Raw genomic sequence first — 20,548 nt, 5'->3', positions numbered from 1 at the left:
AAGACGTAGCAGCGTAAAATGGAACAACTGTAAGCTAAAACATACCTTATAGTAAAATCCAAGATTACTGTACACGGTTCACTATAAAGACATTATCGTTAGAGAATAAAGTCTCACTACAATTACTGATTGTTGTAACTGTGAATTACTTAGTGTATTATAGGTAAGAAGACGTTGTAGCGTAAAATGGAACAATTATAAGCTAAAACATACCTTATAGTAAAATCCAAGATTACTGTACACGGTTCACTATAGAGACATTATCGTTAGAGAATAAAGTCACAGTACAATTACTGATTGTTGTGACTGTGAATTACTTAGTGTATTATAGGTAAGAAGACGTAGCAGCGTAAAATGGAACAACTGTAAGCTAAAAACATACCTTATAGTAAAATCCAAGATTACTGTACACGGTTCACTATAGAGACATTATCACCAGAGAATAAAGTCTCACAGTACAATTACTGATTGTTGTAACTGTGAATTACTTAGTGTATTATAGGTAAGAAGACGTTGTAGCGTAAAATGGAACAATTATAAGCTAAAACATACCTTATAGTAAAGTCCAAGATTACTGTACACGGTTCACTATAAAGACATTATCGTTAGAGAATAAAGTCTCACTACATATGCTGATGTAACTGTGAATTACTTAGTGTATTATAGGTAAGAAGACGTTGTAGCGTAAAAAGGAACAATTATAAGCTGAAACATACCTTATAGTAAAATCCAAGATTACTGTACACGGTTCACTATAAAGACATTATCGTTAGAGAATAAAGTCTCACTACATATGCTGATGTAACTGTGAATTACTTAGTGTATTATAGGTAAGAAGACGTTGTAGCGTAAAAAGGAACAATTATAAGCTGAAACATACCTTATAGTAAAATCCAAGATTACTGTACACGGTTCACTATAGAGACATTATCGTTAGAGAATAAAGTCTCACTACATATGCTGATGTAACTGTGAATTACTTAGTGTATTATAGGTAAGAAGACGTTGTAGCGTAAAAAGGAACAATTATAAGCTGAAACATACCTTATAGTAAAATCCAAGATTACTGTACACGGTTCACTATAAAGACATTATCGTTAGAGAATAAAGTCTCACTACATATGCTGATGTAACTGTGAATTACTTAGTGTATTATAGGTAAGAAGACGTTGTAGCGTAAAAAGGAACAATTATAAGCTGAAACATACCTTATAGTAAAATCCAAGATTACTGTACACGGTTCACTATAAAGACATTATCGTTAGAGAATAAAGTCTCACTACATATGCTGATGTAACTGTGAATAATTACTTAGTGTATTATAGGTAAGAAGACGTTGTAGCGTAAAAAGGAACAATTATAAGCTGAAACATACCTTATAGTAAAATCCAAGATTACTGTACACGGTTCACTATAAAGACATTATCGTTAGAGAATAAAGTCTCACTACATATGCTGATGTAAATGTGAATTACTTAGTGTATTATAGGTAAGAAGACGTTGTAGCGTAAAAAGGAACAATTATAAGCTGAAACATACCTTATAGTAAAATCCAAGATTACTGTACACGGTTCACTATAAAGACATTATCGTTAGAGAATAAAGTCTCACTACATATGCTGATGTAAATGTGAATTACTTAGTGTATTATAGGTAAGAAGACGTTGTAGCGTAAAAAGGAACAATTATAAGCTGAAACATACCTTATAGTAAAATCCAAGATTACTGTACACGGTTCACTGTAAAGACATTATCGTTAGAGAATAAAGTCTCACTACATATGCTGATGTAAATGTGAATTACTTAGTGTATTATAGGTAAGAAGACGTTGTAGCGTAAAAAGGAACAATTATAAGCTGAAACATACCTTATAGTAAAATCCAAGATTACTGTACACGGTTCACTATAAAGACATTATCGTTAGAGAATAAAGTCTCACTACATATGCTGATGTAAATGTGAATTACTTAGTGTATTATAGGTAAGAAGACGTTGTAGCGTAAAAAGGAACAATTATAAGCTGAAACATACCTTATAGTAAAATCCAAGATTACTGTACACGGTTTCACTATAAAGACATTATCGTTAGAGAATAAAGTCTCACTACATATGCTGATGTAAATGTGAATTACTTAGTGTATTATAGGTAAGAAGACGTTGTAGCGTAAAAAGGAACAATTATAAGCTGAAACATACCTTATAGTAAAATCCAAGATTACTGTACACGGTTCACTATAAAGATACTATGACCAGAGAATAGAGTCATAGTACAATATTACTGATTATATTGACTGTGATTTGCTTAGTGTTATTAGTAAGAAGACATTGTAGCGTAAAATGGAACAATTATAATCTATAACATACCTTGCTGTACTATCCAAGCTTACTGTACACGGTTCACTATAATGACACTATCACCAGATAATAAAGTCACAGTACATACAATAACGTAACATAATGTTGACACACCCGACACAGACCGGTAGGCCGCGCAGTTGAGACGCGCACAGAAGGCTGCAGTGTCGAGTCGCTCTGACCGTCTTATCAGCTGAACGCTTATCTACTGTTTGCTTACATAGGACGATGGGCAGTCTGTTATTTCATTGCACGCTTTGCTCTCTTGATCCATCAGATGTATATATGATGCGGTTGGGTGTGACAGGATATTAAAAATGGGGTTTCTGAATTCTTAGGAGAGTGAATTCACATCTATTTCTATTCTCTTCATATCCTTTAGTAGTATTCTATACATGAGCAAGAATCTATAAAATTTGTATACGAAATTGCAAGCGATTTTAATCTTGTATTGTAGGGGAAAGGTATTTTTTGGGATATAATTATTGTAATCTATAAGTGTCATGCGCTGGTTCACAAAAAATCAGAATATGTTTCTGAATTCTACAATAATTTCCCTTTTGTATCCTTTAACAACTCAGAGATCTTTGATACACTTTACATCGATTGTATATTTAACAATTGCTAACACATATTTTGTTTAAGTTCTTGATACTATTGCATTGAAAACTTAGGATTCCTCGTAATAGTTCATGTTTCAGTGTGTAAACTCATTTATTAATAATTTTTAGTACAACATAAAGTTCATACTATTGCATTGCAAACTTAGGATTCCTCGTAATAGTAAAACAATAAAAAGAACATGTTTCAGTGTGTAAACTCATTTATTAATATATTTTTTGTACAACATTAGTTGGAGAAGCAGCGGTGAGCCGCAAGGCAGGTAAGTTCTTGATACTATTGCATTGCAAACTTAGGATTCCTCGTAATAGTAAAACAATAAAAAGAACATGTTTCAGTGTGTAAACTCATTTATTAATATATTTTTAGTACAACATTAGTTGGAGAAGCAGCGGTGAGCCGCAAGGCAGGTAAGTTCTTGATACTATTGCATTGCAAACTTAGGATTCCTCGTAATAGTAAAACAATAAAAAGAACATGTTTCAGTGTGTAAACTCATTTATTAATATATTTTTAGTACAACATTAGTTGGAGAAGCAGCGGTGAGCCGCAAGGCAGGTAAGTTCTTGATACTATTGCATTGCAAACTTAGGATTCCTCGTAATAGTAAAACAATAAAAAGAACATGTTTCAGTGTGTAAACTCATTTATTAATATATTTTTAGTACAACATTAGTTGGAGAAGCAGCGGTGAGCCGCAAGGCAGGTCAGAGGTCACTGATGCCGGACGAGAGGTATAAGTTTGCTTCAGATCACGACGGTCTGTATACGCTGTATACGCTACTGCAGCGAAATCCTGAAATTGTGTTTTATATCAAAGTCATATTATAATTTTATAAAAGCAACAAATGCCTTATATCAGTTTATCGTCTTCAGAATTTACGTATTTACCAATAACTATGATATATCACACTTTATATTTATTTATTTACAACGTTCTTTCGATAAAATTAGAATATTGCTATTTGTCATAACTTAAATAAACCATAAATTACATTAAACAAGCGTATCCTAAGTCAGTCCCAGCAACTTGATATTCTACACATGTTTGGCTAATAACAAACACGACAGATGTAATGCACCATATAATACTCGTTTGGTAAGTGAAGGATGAGTGTTGATATCGAGGCAGAACGAGCACATGTTTGTGAATGAATCCTTTACTAACAGACTATATATGTTAAACATGCACTATAAAAAATCTATAACACAGTTAGTTTATTTGCTTAATTTTTTGCTGAGCATACCCGAAGCCTATTACTTGAGGGTCTAATAATTTTTTGTGTCTGTTTCTACGTCCCTCGGATCTGCACGATATTTTATAAGCGAACTGACCTTTATTCTAACTTTTTTATATCTTTCATTTCTATAGGCGATATCAAGCTGAATAACTGTGCATCCACTTCATGGGAGTTGGCTAAGCATTAGCGAACAGTTTTACATTAGTCTTGTGGCTATCATAATTAAAAGTATAAGATTTAAGAATAAATAAATTAAAAATAATGTGAGTATTTTTATGAAACTGTAACGCATGAGAGAGTAACGCTTAAAGAAACCTGTAACGTGACACGTGGTGCTGTACCCGTGTGTAAGTAATTGTACAGGATATTGTGAACAGCTCACGAGACATCCTAAGAAGCTAAGCAGAAGAGTTGCAGATCATTTTTAACGATATACTGCATATGTGACTATCGTATTAGAAAATAATCTAACAATCATTACATTACACATAACTGAAGCGTTCGTGTCTCGTCAAACTCTAATTCTGAGCTTTTAAATAATTGATTTATCAGGTTTTGTACGTATTGCATACGTTTGCTGCATGGAAGGAGTGTTTCTGAAATACTATGTAACATTTCAGGAACGTCTTTTGTCAGATATTATACAGAGTGATTCAAAACTAAACGGCAATCTCTCGGGAGCTTATTCTATAGCTAGAAACAAGTAAAAAAGTTCATATAACCATATGCCCGGAAACGCTTCGTTAGCGAGTTACGCCTAGCGAAAGATTTCGCCCGGATTTCAGAACCCTTGGTGAAGTCAGGCCGTATAAAAATGGTAAAGGTAGTTACAAAGATACAAATACGATTGTTTTTTATGTTTTTATATCTGACAAATTTATTAAAATTCGTCCCAGAGCTGTAAATGCAATACTTTCAGAGATATCTTACGTAAAACACAAGAATTGGTGCAAATAAATAACACATTTTTGTGTTTAACGTAAGATTACTTCCATAAATGTTAAATAAAGGTCATTTTTTTCTTAAACAGATTTGTAGAACATTTAATTCTGAAAAGATTCATGTGAATTACTTAGGAAAAAAATTAATAATAGGTATTGAAATTTAGCTTTATTTAAAAATAAAACAGACGCACAAAAATGCATATTCTTATCTGCATAAAATATTAACTAATGTTTAGGTTGTGAGTAACAGCTGATCATTTATTCAACACTTTTTATCGTCATATTTTCTTTGCAAAGGTTGGCAATATCAGCTGATCAACAATTAAGTTCATGAAGTAATATTTGAATAACCTTTATGGAGGTTTTTGTATTGTGGCGTGTGAAGATTGTATTTTGTGAGATCCTGTGATTATTTGGAAATATTTTATACAAGTGTATAAAATATTTTATTAAATATTTATTTTTAAAATATTTTATTAAATATTTTTATAAAAGTGTATGTAATTATCTTAATAAATAATGGCAGATAATGTAAATGGTATGTATTCGTTTGAAGAGTATACGGACATGATACTGATTTATGGCAAAGTTAACAAGAATGGTTTAGCTGCAGTTCAGGAATATCGTGATAGTTTTCCACATCGAAGAACACCTGATCGCAAAACATTTGAAGCTGTGGAGAGACGACTTAGAGAAACTGGTAGCTTTAAACCGAAGCGAATAGATACTGGTCGTCAACGTAGCGCAAGGAACTATAATAATGAACAAGCAATAATAAATGCTGTAGAATTATCACCAACCACAAGCACCAGACGATTATCACGTCAGTTAAATATTTGCCAGTCAAGCGTATGGCGGACACTTCATGAAGCACAGTTGTACCCATTCCATATAACACGTGTTCAAGACTTATTACCGCAAGATCTTAATAAACGGAAGATGTTCTGCCGCTGGTTAAGAAGAAATTGTTTACGTCATCAGTATTTTCTTCGGCGTATTCTCGTTACTGATGAATCCTGTTTTACTAGAAATGGAATTGTAAATTTTCGTAATACCCATACTTGGGCGTACGACAACCCACATGAAACTGCGACGAGGCATTTTCAACATACATTTTCAGTCAATGTATGGCTTGGTGTTCTGGGTGATAATTTGATTGGTCCATTTTTCCTCCCTAATCGACTTAATGGAGTAGCGTACTTAAATTTTTTAAGAACAAACCTGCCTACCCTCTTGGAAGATATTCCTGTTCAAAACAGAATAAATGCATGGTTTATGCACGACGGAGCACCTCCACATTTTTCTAATGATGTGAAAAACTATTTAAATGATACATACGGTAGACAATGGATTGGTCGAAATGGACCAGTAAAATGGCCACCACGTTCTCCTGACCTCACGCCAGCAGACTTTTTCTTATGGGGTTGGATGAAGTCAATTGTTTATTCAAAACGGATTAACACCATAGAGGAGTTACGTAATCGCATTACAGAGGCGGCAGAAACTATCAAGAATGCTCCAAACGTTATGAAACGCGCTAGAAAAGAGTGGATTCGTCGTGCAAAAACGTGCATTGCTAACAACGGAGGACACTTTGAGCAACTATTATAGGTGATTGTTACAGTTTTATAAAGGTAAATACATTTTATGTTAATGTTCAGTCTAGAATAAATAATCACAGGATCTCACAAAATACAATCTTCACACGCCACAATACAAAAACCTCCATAAAGGTTATTCAAATATTACTTCATGAACTTAATTGTTGATCAGCTGATATTGCCAACCTTTGCAAAGAAAATATGGCGATAAAAAGTGTTGAATAAATGATCAGCTGTTACTCACAACCTAAACATTAGTTAATATTTTATGCAGATAAGAATATGCATTTTTGTGCGTCTGTTTTATTTTTAAATAAAGCTAAATTTCAATACCTATTATTAATTTTTTTCCTAAGTAATTCACATGAATCTTTTCAGAATTAAATGTTCTACAAATCTGTTTAAGAAAAAAATGACCTTTATTTAACATTTATGGAAGTAATCTTACGTTAAACACAAAAATGTGTTATTTATTTGCACCAATTCTTGTGTTTTACGTAAGATATCTCTGAAAGTATTGCATTTACAGCTCTGGGACGAATTTTAATAAATTTGTCAGATATAAAAACATAAAAAAACAATCGTATTTGTATCTTTGTAACTACCTTTACCATTTTTATACGGCCTGACTTCACCAAGGGTTCTGAAATCCGGGCGAAATCTTTCGCTAGGCGTAACTCGCTAACGAAGCGTTTCCGGGCATATGGTTACATGAAATTTTTTACTTGTTTTTAGCTATAGAATAAGCTCTCGAGAGATTGCCGTTTAGTTTTGAATCACCCTGTAGATAGATAACACTGAGTAAGATATTATGAAGCCCCAGATTGTCTTATTTTGATTATAAACAATTTATTACGGAGCATCCACGAAATAAGGAAGAAGCAATAGATCGTATCTAAAATTGTAATCACATAATAAATGGTAAAGTACCTTTGTTTGTTTTTCTTTTACACCTAAACTACTCTGAAATACATGGACATTCTTAGTTCCTAGGATGAATACAGGCCTATTGTTATTGTAAAAATACCTCTCAGTTAGGCCCCACTGCTCTTTAAAGAAGTGAAAACTTCCATCTTGGTCGCTAAAGTTGTGTAATATTAGTCGAATGGCCTTTCAAATATAATAAACTATTCCGTGTAAAAATTGTTGATTATTTTCAATTTGTTTATATTTAGAGTGATTAAACTTAACTGAACATTGGAAGACGGGGTGGTTTCTTTCAGAGGAGATTCTGAAGAAAACGTCCCAATTACTACTGGAGAGCAGAAACATTGTCAAGTCGATAACAAGTAGAAGATGTACGTGGTTAGCGGAATTTGAGGATGGACGGCGCAGCGAGTCTATATGAGAGGAGCGGCTAGGAAAGGTCGTCCAGCAATGCCCTTCGGTGTCTCAGGTTACATTTACAGTAAGTAAATGTCTAAAGAAAAACCATAATTTTTCAGTTTTAAATTCAAGCGATTAATTAGGAAGTAATTACCTTTAAAATGTCCAAAAACATAGCAAGGTTAAAATTGAACTCAAAAGACTTCCTTTGGACCAGTCGACCAGAACTATGCTAGAATTAGTTTTGCTGGTCTGTTGCATTGAATTAATATATCAATTCTAGTTTAAAATTTTCTTAAAAGTATAAATAAAATGTTAATATAATGTTATAGACTGTTATAAAAGGCGCGTTAGTTCTCTTTTGACAGAATTAGTCCTCTCTCATCTGTGATATATAGTTTCTTGATCAGGAAACAAAACAAAATCAAGTAAGAACAAAACATCCTTAGAAGGAAGTAAATTATAATTGCCATAATTATAATCTTGTTGAAGTACTTTCTTGATCGGGAAACAAAACAAAATCAAGTATAGAACAAAACATCCTTAGAAGGAAGTAAATTATAATTGCCATAATTATAATCTTGTTGAAGTACTTTCTTGATCGGGAAACAAAACAAAATCAAGTATAGAACAAAACATCCTTAGAAGTAAGTAAATTATAATTGTCATAATTATAATATTGTTGAAGTACTTTCTTGATCGTAGCAATATAGCAAACTCAACACTGGCGTCGGAAATATAATGCACTGGAATCAGCAGTGGTCATAAACGTGCACTAAAGTGTGTGTAAATGAGAGGATAACTGCTAACCGTGCGGATATAAGAGACAATGCAGTCCAAATTTTATTATAATCAATAGGTTTTTAGTAAAGCTGCAGAAACCTATATGTAAAAATTTACTGGGTGAGGTTTTAGGCAATGAAATTAAATTTTTATTGATATTTGCCAGATGAAGTAAGTATGAAAAGTCAAATCTTAAAGATTTGTAAAAATATCCATATATACTTGCAATGCAATAACAATACGTAATAAACGATAATATTGTTATTATTCCGTTTTTACAGTGGAAATGTACTCTCACCTCAAGACTTCAAAGTATGGTTATAAAAATGTACTTTGCAAACACGGCTTTACAGGCACACAATGTTATTGGAGTGAAGAATTAAAAATTATATCAAATTTACTCCCCCAACTATTTAAAGTAACAGGTAAGATAAACATTTTATTATTAGAATTTTATAATAGATTGTATGGACAAATTTAAAATTAAAAATATAAATATTCAAAACATCCAATCATATAGTGGCAATAACAAAACAGTAACAACTCGTGTAATATATTTAAAAGAAATGACAAAAAACCATCTGGTATACAGCAATGTAAATAAATACTTTGCACTTAAAAGCGTAAAAATGTAAGAAACTCAATTACATTAGAGAGTTTTTTTAACCGATGTATAATATAATAGTTATAAAATGGTTCCTATGCACATAATATATCGGTTGGGCAGCACGTCCAAAGCTAAGAAATTTTTTAAAATGGGGCAGTCGAGATACAATCTAATACCATTGCATATATACCGCAGCGTATCTGGCACATAGTATGTAGGAACTCCATATACTGCATTTCACTGAATAAAAAACCGGTATATTGAAATGAACGCTTTGGATTGCTACCGGAGCGTATAAAATTGCACAGTTACTATTAAATAGTGGGTAGGAGCCAAAATGAACGCTTCTGCTTGCTACCGGAGCGTAAACAATTGCACAGTTCCTATTAAATGGTAGGTAGGAGCTAAAATGAACGCTTCGGCTTGCTACCGGAGCGTATACAATATTGCACAGTTCCTATTAAATGGTAGGTAGGAGCTAAAATGAACGCTTCGGCTTGCTACCGGAGCGTATACAATTGCACAGTTCCTATTAAATGGTAGGTAGGAGCTAAAATGAACGCTTCGGCTTGCTACCGGAGCGTATGCAATTGCACAGTTCCTATTAAATGGTGGGTAGGAGCTAAATGAACGCTTCGGCTTGCTATCGGAGCGTATACAATTGCACAGCTACTATTAAATGGTGGGTATGAGCTAAATGAACGCTTCGGCTTGCTACCGGAGCGTATACAATTGCACAGCTACTATTAAATGGTGGGTATGAGCTAAATGAACGCTTCGGCTTGCTATCGGAGCGTATACAATTGCACAGCTACTATTAAATGGTGGGTAGGAGCTAAATGAACGCTTCGGCTTGCTACCGGAGCGTATACAATTGCACAGTTCCTATTAAATGGTAGGTAGGAGCTAAAATGAACGCTTCGGCTTGCTACCGGAGCGTAAACAATTGCACAGTTCCTATTAAATGGTAGGTAGGAGCTAAAATGAACGCTTCGGCTTGCTACCGGAGCGTATACAATTGCACAGTTCCTATTAAATGGTGGGTAGGAGCTAAATGAACGCTTCGGCTTGCTATCGGAGCGTATACAATTGCACAGCTACTATTAAATGGTGGGTATGAGCTAAATGAACGCTTCGGCTTGCTACCGGAGCGTATACAATTGCACAGTTCCTATTAAATGGTAGGTAGGAGCTAAAATGAACGCTTCGGCTTGCTACCGGAGCGTATACAATTGCACAGTTCCTATTAAATGGTAGGTAGGAGCTAAAATGAACGCTTCGGCTTGCTACCGGAGCGTAAACAATTGCACAGTTCCTATTAAATGGTAGGTAGGAGCTAAAATGAACGCTTCGGCTTGCTACCGGAGCGTAAACAATTGCACAGCTACTATTAAATGGTAGGTAGGAGCTAAAATGAACGCTTCGGCTTGCTACCGGAGCGTATACAATTGCACAGCTACTATTAAATGGTAGGTAGGAGCTAAAATGAACGCTTCGGCTTGCTACCGGAGCGTATACAATTGCACAGTTCCTATTAAATGGTAGGTAGGAGCTAAAATGAACGCTTCGGCTTGCTACCGGAGCGTATACAATTGCACAGTTCCTATTAAATGGTAGGTATGAGCTAAAATGAACGCTTCGGCTTGCTACCGGAGCGTATACAATTGCACAGTTCCTATTAAATGGTAGGTAGGAGCTAAAATGAACGCTTCGGCTTGCTACCGGAGCGAAAACAATTGCACAGTTCCTATTAAATGGTAGGTAGGAGCTAAAATGAACGCTTCGGCTTGCTACCGGAGCGTAAACAATTGCACAGTTCCTATTAAATGGTAGGTAGGAGCTAAAATGAACGCTTCGGCTTGCTACCGGAGCGTATACAATTGCACAGCTACTATTAAATGGTAGGTAGGAGCTAAAATGAACGCTTCGGCTTGCTATCGGAGCGTATACAATTGCACAGTTCCTATTAAATGGTAGGTAGGAGCCAAAATGAACGCTTCGGCTTGCTACCGGAGCGTATACAATTGCACAGTTCCTATTAAATAGTAGGTATGAGCTAAAATGAACGCTTCGGCTTGCTACCGGAGCGTAAACAATTGCACAGTTCCTATTAAATGGTAGGTAGGAGCTAAAATGAACGCTTCGGCTTGCTACCGGAGCGTATACAATTGCACAGTTCCTATTAAATGGTAGGTAGGAGCTAAAATGAACGCTTCGGCTTGCTATCGGAGCGTATACAATTGCACAGCTACTATTAAATGGTGGGTATGAGCTGCTTCGGCTTGTTAACGGAGCGTTGCTTAAAATTAGCCAATTATCTTCGTAACACATGTTCATCGTTTATCGTCAGTGTTGAGTTGTCATAACATCCATATTCACAACATAAATGGATGTTTACCGTGTAGCGTGACGGACTTTGCTGAAATTCCATGAAAATGATCAAGTATAAAGCTGAGTTCATTATTTATAGGTAGGAAGAGAAAAATTCTAACGGAAACGAAATGCTTACCTGCCTTCAACTAATGAGATATTGCATCAGTTTACTTGGTTAGCCGTTTCAAAGGCGGTCAGCCAAATTAATCATTATAATGTTAGTGCAACATTATTGAACTAATTCTTGTCAGTGTAGATGTGACGTTTCTTGCAAAATGTTTATTCTCTACAGAGTTCCTTCAACAATATTATATTTGCTTCTTTTCCAGATCAGCAAACACAAGTCTTCAAGCCTACCACTAATGGTTGAGTGTTACACACAGTTCACTATGTTAGTCTTCAATGTTGTTACTGTTCTCTGCAGCATTTTTATTGACCAACTGTGTTGCAATTACACGATTCCATCTATGACTCTTTTACTTTAATGATTTTGTATAAAACACAGATAATATTAAAGTAAATTTTGTTATCAGTCTGTTTGTTTAACTGTCTACTGCAAAAGGATGATATTTTCATAAAACCACGTGTATTGCTATGTTCCAGAATGTAAATAATATTTATTACTTTTATTTTCTTATTCTCTACAAGCCGAGAGCCCATCGAGTGTCGTTGTAATCGATAGTTACATTTCTCCTAAGAAAGAAATAAATCGTATAAGTTAATAATGGTCAAGATCTATCGAATAGGGAGTATCGAGAGGTTTAAAAATGCTAAGCTGAATTGTTATCCCATATTAGGTGTTTATTAGCTTTGCACTCTTACAAATGGCCGTCATGCATGTAAATAAACACATAAACAAATAATAGCCACCATCAAAAACCTATATAGAGACAACAATTCGCTCACCTCAGTCTCTGTGTATGGTAAGCTGGCGCTTAGTTAACAATTATGTACCTGTCTGATGATCATACTTACAAGAGTTTCAATAAAAGAAAATACGAACTGAAAAAAGTGGTCGTTTGATATGTTTATCCCTATTATATTCCGTTTTCAGCGAAAATCGGGGCACCAGACGTTGGATGTCTTTCTTATGGGAATTTTGCCTATTGACTGCTAATTGTGTTCCCATACAGTGCTAATTGTGTTCCCATACAGTGCTAATTGTGTTCCCATACAGTGCAAATTGTGTTCTCATACAGTGCTAATTGTGTTCCCATACAGTGCTAATTGTGTTCCCATACAGTGCAAATTGTGTTCTCATACAGTGCTAATTGTGTTCCCATACAGTGCTAATTGTGTTCCCATACAGTGCTAATTGTGTTCCCATAAAGTGCTAATTGTGTTCCATACAGTGCTGATTGTGTTCCCATACAGTGCTAATTGTGTTCCCATAGAGTGCTAATTGTGTTCTCATACAGTGCTGATTGCGTTCCCATACAGTGCTAATTGTGTTCCCATACAGTGCTAATTGTGTTCCCATACAGTGCTGATTGTGTTCCCATACAGTGCTAATTGTGTTCCCATACAGTGCTAACTGTGTTCCCATACAGTGCTAATTGTGTTCCCATACAGTGCTGATTGTGTTCCCATACAGTGCTGATTGTGTTCCCATACAGTTCTAATTGGCTCCTCGGTATCGGTCAGTGGCGACAGCTTTTGTCACAACACTTTAACCTTACTGTAACAAGTAACATCTTGGTTTTCTTAACTGCCAAGTGTATCGACTTTTTTTGTTGAGCACATTTCTCTGCATAGTTACGATTGGAATTAGCACATGCAGTCGACTAGTCTGCGATGTAAAATTGTGTTTAACAAGAATATGGAAAAGTTTTTGAGAATTGCGTTTTCTTTCATTAATGTAGTGCTGCTCGTAATTATAATTTCAGTTCACCCAACCCTGACTAAATGTGTGCGTTATTTATTAGCTGTGCGTACACTATTACTTACTGGTAAGCAAAAGATAGATAGAGCATAGTTAACTGAATAAAAAGTTATAATATTATAGAATCATCATAAGCTTGTATGACTTTGTTATACGTCCAATAAATACATTCCAATTTACGTTAGATTATGTGTGTAAGTTAATAAAATCTGCTAGGCCTCTAGCTAGTATAGCATAGATTAATTCATTTGTTCCACTCTGCATGGAAAACCTTTTATTACTCTGGTGTTCTACTTTTCTGTCCCTAAATTAATTTGTGGAGAATAATACAAAGTTACTGAATGTTGTTAATATTTAAATTTACGCTTTAATTTCTCGTGTATTATTACATTTCCACTTACGACTACCCATCTTTAAAAATAAATTAAGATAATGTAGTACCTATAAAAAATATTAGGATTATAAAAATTAAAGATAATGTTGCTATTAGTTGTGTACCGTTATTATAGTACATATATTGAATTTGTATGGAGCTAATACTTTATAAATTAGAACAACTTTTCGGATATACTTGATTTATTCCGTAATTTAAGTTCACCAAAAGGTTGACAAAGTTTACAAACTTGTAATTCGATTTTCTTCAAAATGTCACTCAATCGAACAAATCTAATTAAGAGTCTGATAAAAAGGAATTAAAATTTAAATTAAACTAAAAATGTATACTTCTCCAAAAATGGTTTAAATTGACAAAACAAAATAAAAAGTTCTCTTCTCAAAATTAATATAACACAAAACTTGATATTTACCTTATCACCAAAATTTAATTCACAATACTTCAAAAAATTGAATTAAATTTTCAGACTCTGAAATATGGGAAACTTTAGAAATTTTAATTACAGTATTATAAAATAAAAGATATTAACTATACGCTGGTACGGGACTTACTACTTTGAAGATTACGGAGGCAGATCGGAAACTAAAACGCACTAAAGAAATTAAATACTTGAAATTGAATTTACACGCGATAAAATAATTACTCTAAATCCCAACTATAGGGTTTGAGAAAGAACTTCAGCTTCTTAACTGGACCGGTACACCTTCTCGTGGAAACTCCAAGACTCGACTGACTCCCTCCCTCTCTCCAGCGAGCCGGGTCGGAACGTATCACCGTAGCTCGATCAGCTGATTGACCGGTCTAACTGAACAAACAATGTCCACGCACCGCGTCTAGTTAACAAGAGCCTACTTCCTACCGCGATTCAGCATAAATAATTAGAACTATGGTACAGTTGTATAACTTTACCCATAGCAAATTAGTTACTCTCATGGTATATGTCACACGTACGTTTTTGAGCTTAACGAACGTTAGTAACTAGCTCGAGAAATCTGAGCGTAGTTACTAAAGTCAGTATATTTCCTTCAGCAATAATCACTGTGGAATGAACGGTCTTGTTCTAATATCGTGTTTGTGAATGTAATCCTCAACCATGTTAATGAAAAATAAACTTTATCGTCACTAACTAAATCCTAGACCATACAGTCCATTTAATATTTACTAATAATCTTTAAGCAATCTTTCACCGTATAAATATACTGTTCTTTCCACAACTAATTAAATTATACCGTATTTATTAAATTAAATATTTTATTTTATACTTCTGGAATATATGTACATTTATATGTGTGTGTGTGTGTGTGTGTGTGTGTGTGTGTGTGTGTGTGTGTGTGTGTTAAACGATGTAATATAGAATATACAATGTATAACCTATTCAAATCGTGCAGTGTCACAGAGTCACTGTAAATAAATATCAATGTGGTTTTTTAAGGAATCAATATTATAATATTTTTAAATGTTACAATTTATTATGGTGCAGCCCTTTATATTTCCATATTAAATGTTGAGTAATTAATCTGTTCATATTTTGAGTTCATTAAATGTTCATATTTTCTGGCTATTTATATACAGAATTGTACCCAAACAATGTTTAAGCTACATATTTTAATTAAAATGATTTAAAAAGTTTCAAAATGTTATATTATAGATTGGACATGATCATAATTTTTAAGACTTAATAATATAATGTCTGTGTTATTTATATTGTTAAATATGTCAGAAATATATTATTAGACAAACAAAATGTCAATATTCAGTAAAGTATTTGTGAACTTAGTCTTCGTAATAAATTTAAACTAATTTACATACGTATATCCAATTTTATTCAAAGCTACTAAGCCTGGTATTAACGTCGACGGAAGTAAAGGAAGCATGAAAGTGAAATTAACTCAAACGTCGAGAAGTTCGTTGCTAAGTTGGAAGCTGGAACCACCATCTCCTATTGTCTCTACTTCAAGGCACAGAGAACGGAACTTAATAAAAGCGTAATGAGTTGGCCTTGATAAAATCTACCTATTCAATCTGAACTCACTTTTTTCAACGATTATTTTGCTCTTAAGAGTAATATTATATTATATTAAAAATATTATTTACAATTGATTTTTACCTGCTCAACTTCCATTTAATGTCTAAAGTAAATTAAAATAATATAGGGCTTCGGTCGAGAAGTATTTACGACATTTAAAAATCATATCTTGCTAACTAACCCGTTTGATTCACTTTGTTCTTTTCAAATACTTTAATTATTATTCATAATCCTGTCACTATTGATAACTAAACTATTTAGTACTTAAATTTTTTATATTTGTATTTTTCAAATTAAACATTGTACTAAAATAGTTACAGCACGAATGTATAACTGTGTTGTGGATAATTGGCTTAAACAAAATTACAATGAATGCCAAGGGACTGCAGTACTGCTCCCGGCGGAGCAAGTACTTTTTGCGATTCAATGTTTATTGAAATTATATATGTATATATAAATTCACAAATTTTTCATTTATATTTAGTTCCATTTATATATTTCTTTTGGACTTCTTTTTTCTTGATAATGTAACCCGAAAAGACGACAGTACAAAAAGTATTTCTAACATGAATAATATTTTACAGAATGGAAGTGGTAGCAAAAGGTTAATACCATTCATCATCGTCAAAATTTTATGTTGTATTTTATATTCAATTATTTACTTTTATTTATTTTTCCTGATCAGAAACAATTCATTATAAATTAAAATCAGTTTTATGCATTAGAAACATTCCTTATATAAAACTTACATATATTATATTTACTATGTTACTACTTCTCTATTTATGTACGTAAACCTTTATGTTCTTATCTGTTTTATGAAAACGTTATAATATTTTTTATATTGCTTTCAATAAATATACGAATTATAAACTAAGTCTAATTAAATTTATGCGTTACCAATAATATGGTACAATACTAAATAATTCAGAAATAGTTATTTACAAGATAAGATGTTCTTTGAGACGGCACAGTCGGTCGGATAAAGCCTTACAGTTGTTGTGTTATATAACAGTTGTTGTGTTATATAACAGATAAAGCCGTCAACAGAATAGGTCGCAGGCTAAAACATTTCTCAGCTTTTTCATAAAATAATGTTTCAACTTAAAAATTCCTCAAAGTTCGTCTGTGAAATAATTTCTTAAAGGCCATTCAAGTTATATATTATATAAAATGTGTTTATGATTAGTAATAGAAATATTTGATATGGACGACTCTAATAAAACAATAAGCCCTTTTATTGTTTTAATCACGGTAAAATGTAAACAAACTAATAACGGTATACAATTGTCTTGAAAATCGGATTAGGCAATCGCCATTTGTGTTTATTTTTTTGTTGGTATGTAGTATTCTGAAAAATCATTTTGAATTCTTAAAACTAATACAGTTGTATACCATATGGGTATAAGATATATGGAAGTTCCTCCCGAATGCAAACTCTGACGTAAAACTAATTTTAATGAAGCAAAGATTAGAACTTACGTAATTTTGTGGAAAGTATTTCGTGAATTTATGAATTAAGGCGGAGCTGAATACACATGAGGGGTTTCCTTTGGAATACACGAGAGAAATCCATCATCACTCTTGGGTCTGGACTGCCTGTCTGTTAGCCTCATCTCTAGACGAACTGGCCTATTGACTTTAACTTGTGCATAGAGCTTTATTTAAATATAAGGATCCCTGAGATATACTATGGTGCATGTCACTCCGTGGAATTTGATTAAACAGCAGCGAGTGTTTGTTCATTGTTCTTATGGGTAACCTTACTAAGAACGAGAAAAAATCATAATATTTAAAATTAAATATGTAATATATTACACGTACATGTGCAGATTAAATATTCCAAAAACTTTTATAGTGATTTGGCGTGTGTAGTTTTATTGTTTAACCCTAGAACAATACCGTGCGTAAGTTTTACGTATATATGTCATGTAGTCACACCTACTCTACCCCCCCCCCAACCATACGGTTTAAGCTTTGGGCAGTGCTTCTACTGATCAATGGGCGTTCATCCCCCGAGGTGTAAGGGTGTGTGTAGTTCTTTTAATTATCTCAATATTGATTTTTATTTAGGCCGTGCGTCAATGTTACGTAGCGGTAGTAATGCTTGGTAAACGAAATACGTATATTTTACGTATAAGTGTGTATAGTAAAATCAGTAACTAAACCTATTTTAAGTTATTTTTTGGTAAATAAAAGTCTTGGAGTCAGTAGACAATTTGTAGGCTTTTTGGAAAGGATGAGTTTCTATTGTAGATATGAAGATAAGGCTAGGAAAACACCATGGGTCACACATGCACGCGTTATACACACGCACACAAGCTTAAACACACGCATCATCACCTTAAGTAAGCACATAGGCAAGAAAATACACAAAAACAATACACAGGCATGAAAATAAACCTTTACATAACCTAAAAATACAAAAATAAACGTGCTACGTAAAATTTACGTATCGATAGTAACAAAGGTATATCAAAACACGGTAGTGTTCTAGGGTTAAACACTGAAACGAAACCCAATGTATTGAAAAAATAATGTATTATCTGGCAAGATAAGTGGATAAATATTTCATACGTAGACTATAATTTTGCTTGAAACTTCATTTCTGCAGTAATGAGTCCCATACTGCGTTGTTTTTGTGTAAAGCTACTTGTTGTATCATTTCCTGTCTGTTTCTCTCCTCAGGCCATCTCAAAATAGACGTGAGCTTCACATTTGAAATTTCGCATGAAACCCAAGCGAGCTTGTTACAAAACATCTACCTTGTATTTATTACTAAATTTATACTCGGGTGTAACAGTTCATTCATATGAACAAGTGTTATATCGCCACAGCAAAAATATATAGATTTGATCTTGTTTTTAAGACGTTGTAAGGACCAGCTGTGATACCCCCTATTAGATACTGTGTTTGAATAAAATTTACATCTGAGACCCCCAGGCTACAAAGTAGATGTATCTCATTACTCCGCACACGTAGTCCGATGTAGACCAGGTGAAGAAGTATTCTCATTGCTTGATTGTTTACTACGAGTTTTCTCTACCATCTATCACACGATGAAGTAACCGAGTTGTTTACACGCATATAGCTATATTGGGAAGGGAGTGGATTCGATGGGAGTATAAGCCCCTTTTGGGGCCTACGCGTCTTTTATGTCGAAGCGGTAGAAGAAGTTTGTTTTGAACGTTTTTTCACTGAATGTTTTGGATTTCTTCAGACAAATATGAACTTTAGATTACAGGAGTCAATATTTAATAAGCGAAAAAATAGAGCTTAACGCAATATTCGCATTATATAATTGTTGTTGTAATACAACTACTTAGTCTAATGTTTGGTATTTTAAAATAGAGCTTAACGCAATATTCGCATTATATAATTGTTGTTGTAATACAACTACTTAGTCTAATGTTTGGTATTTTAAAATAGAGCTTAACGCAATATTCGCATTATATAATTGTTGTTGTAATACAACTACTTTGTCTAATGTTTGGTATTTTAAAATAGAGCTTAACGCAATATTCGCATTATATAATTGTTGTTATAATACAACTACTTAGTCTAATGTTTGGTATTTTAAAATAGAGCTTAACGCAATATTCACATTATATAATTGTTGTTGTAATACAACTACTTAGTCTAATGTTTGGTATTTTAAAATAGAGCTTAACGCAATATTCGCATTATATAATTGTTGTTGTAATACAACTACTTAGTCTAATGTTTGGTATTTTAAAATAGAGCTTAACGCTATATTCGCATTATATAATTGTTGTTGTAATACAACTACTTAGTCTAATGTTTGGTATTTTAAAATAGAGCTTAACGCAATATTCGCATTATATAATTGTTGTTGTAATACAACTACTTAGTCTAATGTTTGGTATTTTAAAATAGAGCTTAACGCTATATTCGCATTATATAATTGTTGTTGTAATACAACTACTTAGTCTAATGTTTGGTATTTTAAAATAGAGCTTAACGCTATATTCGCATTATATAATTGTTGTTGTAATACAACTACTTAGTCTAATGTTTGGTATTTTAAAATAGAGCTTAACGCAATATTCACATTATATAATTGTTGTTGTAATACAACTACTTAGTCTAATGTTTGGTATTTTAAAATATAGCTTAACGCTATATTCGCATTATATAATTGTTGTTGTAATACAACTACTTAGTCTAATGTTTGGTATTTTAAAATAGAGCTTAACGCTATATTCGCATTATATAATTGTTGTTGTAATACAACTACTTAGTCTAATGTTTGGTATTTTAAAATAGAGCTTAACGCTATATTCGCATTATATAATTGTTGTTGTAATACAACTACTTAGTCTAATGTTTGGTATTTTAAAATAGAGCTTAACGCAATATTCGCATTATATAATT

Source organism: Homalodisca vitripennis, chromosome 7 (genome assembly GCF_021130785.1).
Source record: "Homalodisca vitripennis isolate AUS2020 chromosome 7, UT_GWSS_2.1, whole genome shotgun sequence".
Lineage (NCBI taxonomy): Eukaryota > Metazoa > Arthropoda > Insecta > Hemiptera > Cicadellidae > Homalodisca > Homalodisca vitripennis.
The sequence above is the reverse complement of the archived record's forward strand: the minus strand, read 5'-3'. Positions refer to the sequence as shown.